Source organism: Dromiciops gliroides, chromosome 6, assembly GCF_019393635.1.
Source record: "Dromiciops gliroides isolate mDroGli1 chromosome 6, mDroGli1.pri, whole genome shotgun sequence".
Taxonomy (NCBI): domain Eukaryota; kingdom Metazoa; phylum Chordata; class Mammalia; order Microbiotheria; family Microbiotheriidae; genus Dromiciops; species Dromiciops gliroides.
The window spans coordinates 263,954,487-263,965,802 of record NC_057866.1 but is presented as its reverse complement, the minus strand read 5'-3'; positions in this window follow the sequence as shown (position 1 = coordinate 263,965,802).

The following is an 11,316-nucleotide window of genomic DNA, read 5'->3' as shown; positions in this document are numbered from 1 at the left end:
TACTCAAGGCCACTTCTTGTGCTAGGCTATGGTTCAAAAGAGGTGCTTCACTGCCCACATGGTGCATCTGTCTGCCTGCTGACTTCTAGTTTCAGGTTAGATTAGAGGATCATCTGCATAGTGTGTGTGTGTGTGTGTGTGTGTGTGTGTGTGTGTGTGTGTGTGTGCACGTGCGCATTTGTGTTTGTAAAACATCACTGTTGACCTCCCAACTCAATAGGGCTCTGCCCCCATTGCCATCTTTGGACGAGACATCTTCTCCATCCTAGGGCCTTCTCTAGGACAAGCAAGGCATCTTTGCCTCCTGAGTATGCTTTCATACTGCTGCCTGATTCTGCCCATTGGGAGGCAAGACTCCTGGGTTCTCACATGACACAGCATCTCTGTCTACTAGGAGGCTGAATCTCAAGGAACAATCGGGAACACTCTATTCTAATTCTTCTTGTAAGTAATTTTTTTCCAACCATGGATATTTTCCATAGATTCATTGCTGATCGTTAGCATATTTCCATTTCCTTATACTGGTCTGATCTTAGTGCCTCTGAAGCTTTGCCTCTGATGTTTAAATCATTCTCCATCTTTTATTTGCCTCTTCCTTACCCCATCCTCCTCAACACTTGCTCTCTGCTGTCTCACTGCAGGACAACATCTATCTTCTTCTACTGTGCCCTGTGGAGTGTCTTCTCCATAATTACCAAATTCCACTCATCCTAAATATTTTTTTTCTCAATCCCTCCATCTTTTGGTCTTCATTGAGACATAGCTCCTTCCTGGCACCATAGCTACCAGAGTTTCCATGACCACCCTTTCTAGTATAAGTTACATTCTTACTCTGAATCATTATGGATCCTGTTGAAGAGAGTTGGAATACTCTTCACTCATCATGGTTACTTCTAGACTCTCTCTATACCATCTTCACTAAGTAGTCTCTCCTCCACTGAGGTTCAAATTAAAATTTATCACACAAACTGACACTAGAGGGTATTGTTTGTCAACTTTCAGGATATTTTCCTTTTTTCCTCAATGACTCCAGTACCCAGCTTATAATATTTCTTTCTTACCTACCTCCTACTCCTGTAATAGGAGAATTTGACACATATGTTGATGACCTTTCAATTCCCTCATTTCCCAGTTCCTCAATCTATTCCTTGTCCATAACCTGATTTTCTGCTACACTTCAGCTATACAAAAAAGGTGACATCCTTGGCTTTGTCATCACTCAGAAGTCTTCTGCATCCTTATTCAAGAACTCTGAATTTGTCCATCTAATCATGACCCTTTACCATTTAATTATTCCCTAAGCCTTAAGACTAGTATACCTCTTCTTTTTCATTACTGTGATTTCCATTTCTTCCATTTCTTTCACGTCTTTATCCCAGTCCTGACTACACTTTCCTCTCCTCTCAACTCCTTAGTGAAGTAAGTCAACTTTATTTTCTTCTATGCTCAAATCATGTCCCTTGTCTTGTCACTAATCACATATTACCATATCCCAGCTCTAGATTACTTTGCCATCCACTTTGTTGCTTTCTAAGGTGCTAAAAAGAGCAGAAGGAAATTACAAGATTAGTTCTAACCGTACTCCTTATGAACCTTTAAGTAATTTCAACAGATTCCTTGTGGCATCAAAATAAGCATCTTATTTCTGTCTAATAAATTCACTTGTGGGATTATTGAAATACAAGAGGCATAGTTTCTGGGTAATTTAATCATTTTATTAATAGGCTAGCAGATTATTAATTTTTTAAAAATGTTCAGTGGCCATCTCTCTCAGACCAAAGATACCTAATGGCATTGGGGTCACAAATTATAATAGTAGGTGTTCCTGAGAGATGCCCAATCACCTCTGATTGGTCACCTTATATAGGCTATATTAAAATTAAGAGTAGATAGCAGACCACCCACAATCTTGGGCTAACTATTCAAAGAATGAATATCCTCTTTTAAACAGGTGAATAGCCTTTCCAGTTAAACAAAAGGTCTTATCTCCTTAACAAGACACAATGGGAGTATCCACCCCAGACAAATTTTTATTGCCCTAACAAGAATATAGAAGGGTCACTCTTCTTTTATCAAGATTACTATAGGTTTATAGGCACAGATGAGGGCCAAAGAGTGTATCTTATCTTATAGGTTTATAGCCCTGACCAGGATCAAGAAAAGTTGACTTTATCTTATCAAGAAGGACTTTGAGTATTAGATAGTATCTCCAAACTTGTGTATATATATAATAAATAAAAAGATAATTGATTGGCATCTACTTTGTTTCCACTTGTTTCCTACAATAGAAAGTATTGCTATGAAAATACTAGTGTACCTAGGATTTTCCTTTGTTTCTTTGACATTCTTATGGTATTTATCTAGTAATCCCATTCTCTCCCAACTCCTCTTCCCCCTATGTTTTTAAACAAATCATTACATTATCTTCAAGTCTGGGTAAGCCCAGATGATTCATCTTCATTCACTAATTTTTGGCTCAGACATTTTCCAAATTGTTGCTCAATATTAGAATGCACAGTTGTTTGGTCTTTTTTTTTGTATAGATTATGGTGCCAATTCGATGACTGTTTCTGGGACAGATATTATCTTCTTTTACATAGTTTCTTTTTTAGAGGCTCTTTGAATGGCATCACATAAAAGGCAGAGGGGAAAAAACATCTCCTTTGGTCAGGTACATAATACCTAGCATGAGTATGAGATGGTAAGCCATTCCTTGGTCTAGTGGGAATCAATCAAGAAGACTGTCAGTACTCTAGGCATTAGGGTGCATTGTATACCTGTTGGTCAGTATACTATTTTGTACCTATTCATACAGAGGTTTCAAGGTACAATGGAAAGATGCTAGGTTTGGAACAGAGAATGTGGGTCTGAATCCAGGTCTTACAAGTGCCCACCTGAGGAAGCTTACAAGTTGTCGGGGTCGAGGGCTTAATTCCCTTGACGGAAGTTGAGGATTGGAGATGATTAATCATCGACACATCAGCACCACATTATGTGTGATAAACTATGTGTTCTTTATTATCCAGGATAGTTCAATATTTATGGCAGAAAGTCATAAAGAAATCAAATCAAGTCTCTGCTAGAATAATTCTAAGAGAATAGGAATAATTTTTCAACCCTTCAGCCTTGACCTGGCTAAACTTGTTCCAGGCTGAGGCAGAGCAAGGTTTGTACAGCTGAGTCTTCAGACCCCTGGGAGGCCAGTCAAGGATTGTCTCAGGAATTCAGGCCTTGACCACAAAGTTTCCTAGGAGACTTGCTGCCTCAGTGACCACGGTCCAAGCCTGGGAGGGGGAACTCAATCAGAGGGGTGACAGAGAGACCTCTGGGTTCGCCACACCTCCCCCTTTTTGTTTTTGCACCAGCTTGATGTTATACATCATCAGCTTAGCAATGGCCATCCCCTTGTATATCAAGCAGAGTATCACTATGCAAGCAAGATACCCAAGAACAATCAATAGGGAAAAGCTCAGTACCTGATGATTAATGCCAGTCAGCCACTCCTGGGCCTGAGAGATCCAGTTGGCAATATCAGAGGCTGTTTTGGAAGGTGAAAAATCACCCCTCAGACACTTATCTATTTCATTAACAATATTTTGTAACTGATCAATATCCATAGTAATATTAGAATATCCCCATAAACAACGTAAATTATTTTGAATCTTAGTAAAATTATACTTAGTATCATTATAAGGTACAGGAAGCAAACAAAATGCAGAAAACCTATAATCACAACGTAATTTTGTAAACACAGCTAACACTTCTACTTCTTCATTAATTTCCATAATATTATCTCTTAATTCAGATATGGCCTTATAAAAATCTCTATTAATCCTATTTTGTACTTCAAAAGCATGTGATACATTCTGAGCAAGAGCATGCAAATAAGTTGCTTGCTTAGTTTCTATCTGCAAAGATTGTACAGAATCAACCAATGTTACTGAACTAGTTAACACAGAAATATGAGCAATTATTCCAAAAATTAGACAAGAAATACATCTCTTTCTCCTAATGTTTTCATGTAGATAGTAAATGACCTGATCGCTAGAGGATTGAAACCAATGTTCATCCTTAGCAGCCAAGAGAGTATAAGGTGTTCTTTTAATCACAAATAAAGTATTTTTATCCAAACTTACATTAATCTCTGTACATTCAGAAACATTACAATTAGTACAGGTAACTTCCCAGTAATAACGATGAAATAAACTAGATCCATTCTTCTTAGTAATATTGATATTCTCAACCAATCCCCACATAAAAGCAGTTTCCTCCCAGACAAGCCTGAAAGGTGTCAGTATAAGTCATGCTGTAATGCCGGTCCCGTAATGAAGAGTTATAATATCCTGTCACAAGTCCTGTGGCCGCCAAGATTTTCCAAATATGTCTATTGTCTGTCTGGTTACCACGGCTCTGGATATCCCCCCATCTGGCAATGGTGCTCAGGGGATTCCGCCACTGTGAGTCATTATGCCAGGACACAAACCATAAGCCACTAACCTCCATACAGCACAGCAAAGACATACAGCCCAGGGGGGCGGGGGTAGTTCAATAGTCTTTAACCTCGGACCACGGGTCCACAGGGCGTCCTACGGAAGCCTTGAGTGGAATCACAGTCTTTTCCCAAAATCCCGTGCATAGTCAGAGAACCATCTCCATAAGCAGTAGTATATCCTTTCTTTCACCTACACTTTTCAGGATGTTAGTAAAATCGCTCATAACTGAGAAATCCAAAAAAGAGGGGTATGGGTAATAAACATGTGTAAAAGTAACATTTGTAACCAGGGTATATCCTTCGAGATCAACAGCAGTAAAACACAAAGGAGGAGTTTCTACTAACCCTGAAAAATTATATCTAAGGACTGTACTATTGGGAGTTTCATATGGTTCTTTTCCCCTAAATTCCTGATTCAGTGGATCAACACTAATTTAAAGGATCCATTACCATACAGTACCGGTTCTGGTATAAATTGATCCCACCCCACCATCTCTACCCATGGGGGGTTCTTCCATAAAACCCATCTCTTATCTTCCATTGCTTGTCCCTCCCTGATCTGAACCAGTAAATATATCATGCTAACAAGATGTGTCATCAGGCATCTTTGATGAGGCTTCCTTTTTCCTCTCCGCATCTGTCTCCTTCTCTTTTTTTGCTCCATCCTCAGTTTCCTCTTCAATATCCCTTGTCCATCTGACCGGTACCCACTGGACTCCATCATCTGAAATGACAGAAACATATCCTCTCCCCCTAATGCCTACGAAGTGTAGTCCACGCCACTGCCCCTGGTGATCTTTCCACATCACCTTTTTTGATATTTTATCACAAACTTTATGCAAGGGGAGTAGTAGTAAATGCAAACTTTTAAAAAACAGTTGTGAAGGAGTTAAAGAATCAGAATTAATTGTTAAGTTATTAATAGTATATATAGATTGTGCTAAAGCTTGCTTAGGGGGTAGATTTCCCCCTTTTTGTTTTTGAAGAAACATCTTTCTTGTGCCCTCTGTTTTCCAGGGCCCCCAAGTAAAATGCTGACCAGAAGATAAAGTGACTTTCATTCCTTTTAGAGTATCACAGCCCCACAGATTTGTGGGGAGTTCGGGAATGTATAATGGCCTAAAATGCCCTTTCACACCCTCACATTCCCAAGACATGAGTTGTATAGCTCTGTAGCCAGGTGCCTCACCTCCCACTCCTCTAACAAGGTTTTCTTGAACATATCCTACATGGTGAGGCTACCTATATTTATTGAGAACAGTGCTATCTGCACCTGTATCAATTAGTCCATCCACAAGCTTTCCTTCCACTAATACAGTAAGTCTAGGTCTCATCAAACTAATATCTTGTGTCCAAAATGTATCCATTTTTTCCTGTACTTGTCCTATTACTCCCTGCATCAAAAACTTTTCATAATGAGGATTATGAATGGTCAAATTTAAAATTCCCTGTGTCCAAGCCTTATGATTCACTTGCCTAGGAGAAACCTCCAATTTATTATATGGCTCAGTTAACACAATAGTTCCTGCACATTCTTTTCCTTTTACCTGTTTGCTTAACTGATAGAGGGTATATAACATAGTATTCTACTGCCTGGAGATCACTAGCCATTCTGCAATTTACTTGAGAAGGGGAACCTTGGGGATCCCGAGATAATGTCTGTGTTGGGTCAAGTATGGAGGTAGCTCCACCTCCTGGGAAGAATACAGTTGAGTCTCCTGTTGTTTGTTGCCGGGGCCCAGGGACTGGCCCCTGTTCTGGTTTCCCGACCTGCAATCTCTCGCCCAGTGACATCCCTTGCCACACTTAGGGCACTTCTGAGTAGGGGTTTTCCCCTCTCTACAATCCTTTTTGAAGTGTCCTGGTCTGCCACAATTGGAGCAATTTCCATTAGACTTAGAGGCCTCAGTTTGATAAAAACTGGCCATGACAGCGGCTTGAAATGAATATGTGCCTGCTTCCATGGCTTTCCTCACCATATGCTCTAATGAGGCTTGTGGAGGCAGGGCCATCAATAATCTTTTACAATCAGCATTACAATTTTGTTTCACTATCTGTTTAACTAGTTCTTCTAAACCATGGTCTGGTCCCAGTGTTCTTTCAATAGCTCTTTGCACCTCTGCTACAAAGTCTGCAAAATTCTGGTCTGATCCCTGCATAATTTTAGTAAATTCTTTCCTATCTCCTGTCTCTATCTTTCTCCATGGTGTGATAGCAGCTTCAGCAATTTGAGTATATGCTAATGGCACATACCCAAGCTGAGTTTGAGGCTGAGTATGAGCCCCTTCCCCCATCAGCTGATCCACGGTGGTGGCTGCTCCACCTGGCATAGCTCTGATCAATTCAAAATGTCTATTAGACACAATGTCGCTCCAGGTGGCTCTCCATTGCCTATTCTGTCTTGGTGTAAGGCACATAGAAGCCAACATTTTCCAATCATAAGGAGTTAAAACAGCTGTAGTCAAATATTCTAACAGGCTAATAGTATAGGGAGAGGTTGGTCCATATTTTTGACAAGCCTCTTTTATTTCTTTAATTGTTTTCATCTCTAATTTTGCATAAGCCCTATTCCCACTGAAGGGATCATCAAAAACAGGAAAAACAACATTGGAGGAATTCATTTTCCCAAATTCTCTGGGATCCTCTAAAGCAAGCCTCTGAAAGGCAGTAGAAGGAGCACTCTCTGCTGGAATCTTATGATAAATGGTATTATAAGGTGGGTAACAAAGAGAAGTAGGAGGAGGGGAATCATTTGGAACCGGAGGTTCAAGGCAGGGTATTTTAGGATATAAGTGTCTTATGTTTTTATTTCCTTTCTTCTCTAGTTTCTTTTTCTCTCCCCCATCTCCTTGTTCCTCATTCTCATCTTCTGACTCTGAACTGCTCCTTTTTTCAGTGGCTTCTCCTAACTGCATGAGGACTTGGGAATCCTCAAGACACAACTTAATAACATTATATATAGTGGCATCGGAAGGTGGGAGCTCCTGTTTCGATCTTACAATAGCTTCCCCAAACTTTTCCCAGGATTGTATTGTAATGTTAGGTCCTTCTGGGAACCATGGTGCCTGTTCATATACTAACTTAATGAATTGCTTTAAGGTCTTTCTATTTACCTTAACCCCTTTTCCTACAGTTACTAACTGCAGAGTATATACATCTTTATTAAGATCTTTTAAACCTCGAGTTACATTTTGTCCCATTTTGGATCCTAGCTGATATCTTTCAACCGGGAGAAAATTAATTAACCCGAGCTAGGAGATACTCAGAGTTCTTTTGCATCCTATCACCCACTCCTGGTTTCTTACCAGATCCTGTAGTGCGCACTTTCCTTTTCCCGGGGGTCTCCTATATGATCCTTAACGACACAGAGCCTCCTACTCTGGGCACAGCTTCAACTGCCCCTCCAGGGTCCAAGTGGGGTCCCTGTTCAGGTGCCAGTTGTCGGGGTCACAGGCTTAATTCCCTTGACGGAAGTTGAGGGTTGGAGACGATTAATCATCGACACATCAGCACCACATTATGTGTGATAAACTATGTGCTCTTTATTATCCAGGATAGCTCAATATTTATGGCAGAAAGTCATAAAGAAATCAAATCAAGGCTCTGCTAGAATAATTCTAAGAGAATAGGAATAATTTTTCAACCCTTCAGCCTTGACCTGGCTGAACTTGTTCCAGGCTGAGGCAGAGCAAGGTTTGTACAGCTGAGTCTTTGGACCCCTGGGAGGCCAGCCAAGCATTGTCTCAGGAATTCAGGCCTTGACCACCAAGTTTCCTAGGAGACTTGCTGCCTCAGTGACCATTCCAGGCCTGGGGAGGGGGAACTCAATCAGAGGGGTGACAGAGAGCCTTCTGGGTTCGTCACAGCAAGTTACTCTTAGAGCCTCATTTTCATTATCTTTAAAAGGAGAGGGCTGCAGTAGGTGACCTCCAAGGAAACTTACTCCTCTATGATCAACTTATTGTCCTCAACTTTTGATCTTTCGACATGATTGTATTCCTTTTTTTTTTTTTTTTTGCGGGGTAATGGGGGTTAAGTGACTTGCCCAGGGTCACACAGCTAGTATGTGTCAAGTGTCTCAGGCCGGATTTGAACTCAGGTACTCCTGAATCCAGGGCCAGTGCTTTATCCACTGCCCCACCTAGCCGCCCCCATGATTGTATTTCTAAGAAATATTTCCCAGGCTTTCATGAGCCATACATTAAGAACATGTTAACAGCAGTTAAATAAAGTCTAATAAAGTATACAAACAAGATGGTGTCTTTTTAAAATTCCTTGAGTGGAAAGTAAATGGAAAGTAAAGATGCTATCCTAACCAATAAAAATTTTGTCTAGAGAAGCTAATGCTCGCTCACCCATGAAAAAGCAATATGATCTTGCAAAAAGAACATGGAATTTGGAATCAAGTAAATAGATTTGTTCTCTACTTTGCTATTTGCTATTTGGTTTTGAGCAATTCCCTTAACTCCTCTGGACCTCAGCTCTTCAAAGCTCATTGTACCTCCTCTGAGAAAGGAGGTAAACTAGGAAGGGATAGTTTAGTAAGTTACAGCTAGGTTTATAGGAGAAATGTGAATTCCTTGAATGGAAAGCAGGAAGGTGCCTTTTAAGTCAATATAATAATAATAATTTTTTAAAACTTATAGTATCTGGAGCCCACTCGGTTCTTTAGGAGAAAACATCATTTTGTGTGTGAGATAAATAAGGAAACATTGAAACCTGGGGTCCTAGGATTTCTTCTATAATGCATACACTGACACATTAAGGACAATCTATTAAGCATCAAAGACCCTGCATAAACATCATCATCAGTATCCCTCAGGACTGAGGCAGGAGCCTGATGATTTATAGGATGCTCAGAAGTAATGGTGCTCTAGAAGAGAACCTGTGTACTAATTATCTAGACATTTACCTACACCTTGAATGCAGATTCTATTTTGTTTTTGCCTCCAGAAATAACTTAGTTGTAGTGGGTAGAGAGTCAATCTCAAAGTCTGGAAGATCTGAGTTCAAATCCTGTCTCTGACATATTCTGGCTGTGTGACCCTAGGCAAGGGACTTAACTTCTGAGTGAGGGAGGCAATTCTCTAACACACTATGAGCTGTAGAGAAGGAGCTAACTAGTATTGGGAAAGGGAGTTTGCTCACATGAGAGTTGCACTGGAGTGAGAGTGGAGCAGGCTGCACCAGTGCAGACCCAGCACCAGCAAAACAGGAACAGGCCTTGGGAACCATCATCATCAGCAACTGGCCTTGCAATTGTTAGTCCACAGATGGTAAGGGGGTCAAAACAATTGGCCAGAAGGAGATTACAGGAATCTTTGCCAGCACTGAGGCAAGACACTGTTGTTTTCCCCTACTCTGATCCAGGTCACAGTCTTGGGTACACGTCCCAGGCCAGGGAAGAGCACAATCATACTGGAGCTTTCAGCCACAATAGAGTGGGACTATGTGAATAGTTTCAGGGCAGGAAATCATGCTTGTGGTTGCTTGCAGAACAAGAGCACAGGCCAGGAGAGTAGTAAACATATTTCTCCTTAAATCATACCACCTTGGAAGAACTAAAAACTTACAAATCCCTAGAAGTATCTCTGAAAACAGGTGCACAAAAGTTCTGAAGCTTGGGACAGTGTACCCTTCACCCTGGAAGCAGTGCCCCACTTTAACAAAGAGTTAAAAGTCAAGAAACAGGCTGGGAAAATTAACAAACAGAAAAATTCTGACCATAGAAAGTTTCTGTGGTGACAAGGAAGATCAAAATATACCCTCAGAAGACAATAACTAAATCAAAGCTCCTACATGCAAAGCTTCCAAGAAAATATGAATTGGTCTCAGGCCATAGAAGCACTCATTAGTTATTAAACACAAGAGAGAAACATTCATTTCTCATAAGAAATCAGGGTGCTTCATCAGTTAGTGAGAAATGGTGATACCTAACATTTACATAGTGCTTTGAGGTTTGCAAAATGTTTTGCATAATTACCTCATTTGGGTCTCTAGAAGATGATGAAGTTAGTACTATCATTATCTCCATTTTGCAAATGAGGAAATGGAGGCTAAGAGCAGTTAAGTGATTTGACCTGGGTCACACAGCTTGTAAGTTCCTGAGGAAGGAAATGAACTCAGGTCTTACTGATGCCAAACCTTATGCTTTATCAAGTCTGACACCTATCTGTCTCCAAGTGAATAGTCACTTGGACAGGCACCATTCTCAGGTTCCTGAAGGAGAAAGGACATTGAAATTTCTAGTCATCATATCTGCAAACTGGCATTGATGACTTGGAGACAGCAAGATTTTTTGCCCCTAGACAAGCTTAAATATACATATACATATACATATACATATACATATACATATACATATACATATACATATACATATACATACACATACACATACACATACACATACACATACACATACACATACACATATACATACACATATACACTTATATGTATATAATGGAACAACCCTTATACTCAGAAAAATTACATTCTTTTTTTTCTTTTTTGGTGGGGCAATGAGGGTTAAGTGACCTGCCCAGGGTCACACACCTAGCAAGTGTCAAGTGTTTGAGGTCAGATTTGAATTCAGGTCCTCCTGAATCCAGGGTCGGTGCTTTATCCACTGCGCCACCTAGCTGCCCCCAGAAAAATTACATTCCAAGAAGGGTGAGAACAAGTATAAATCTAAAGAAATACAGAGAAAATATGGAGTCCATTCTCTGGGACTACTTCTCTCATCCCCACTGGATGACTGGGTTGAGTTTCCAGAGGGCAGCTGACTACCTCCCCCTCAGAGTTCTAAGGGTAACCCTGAG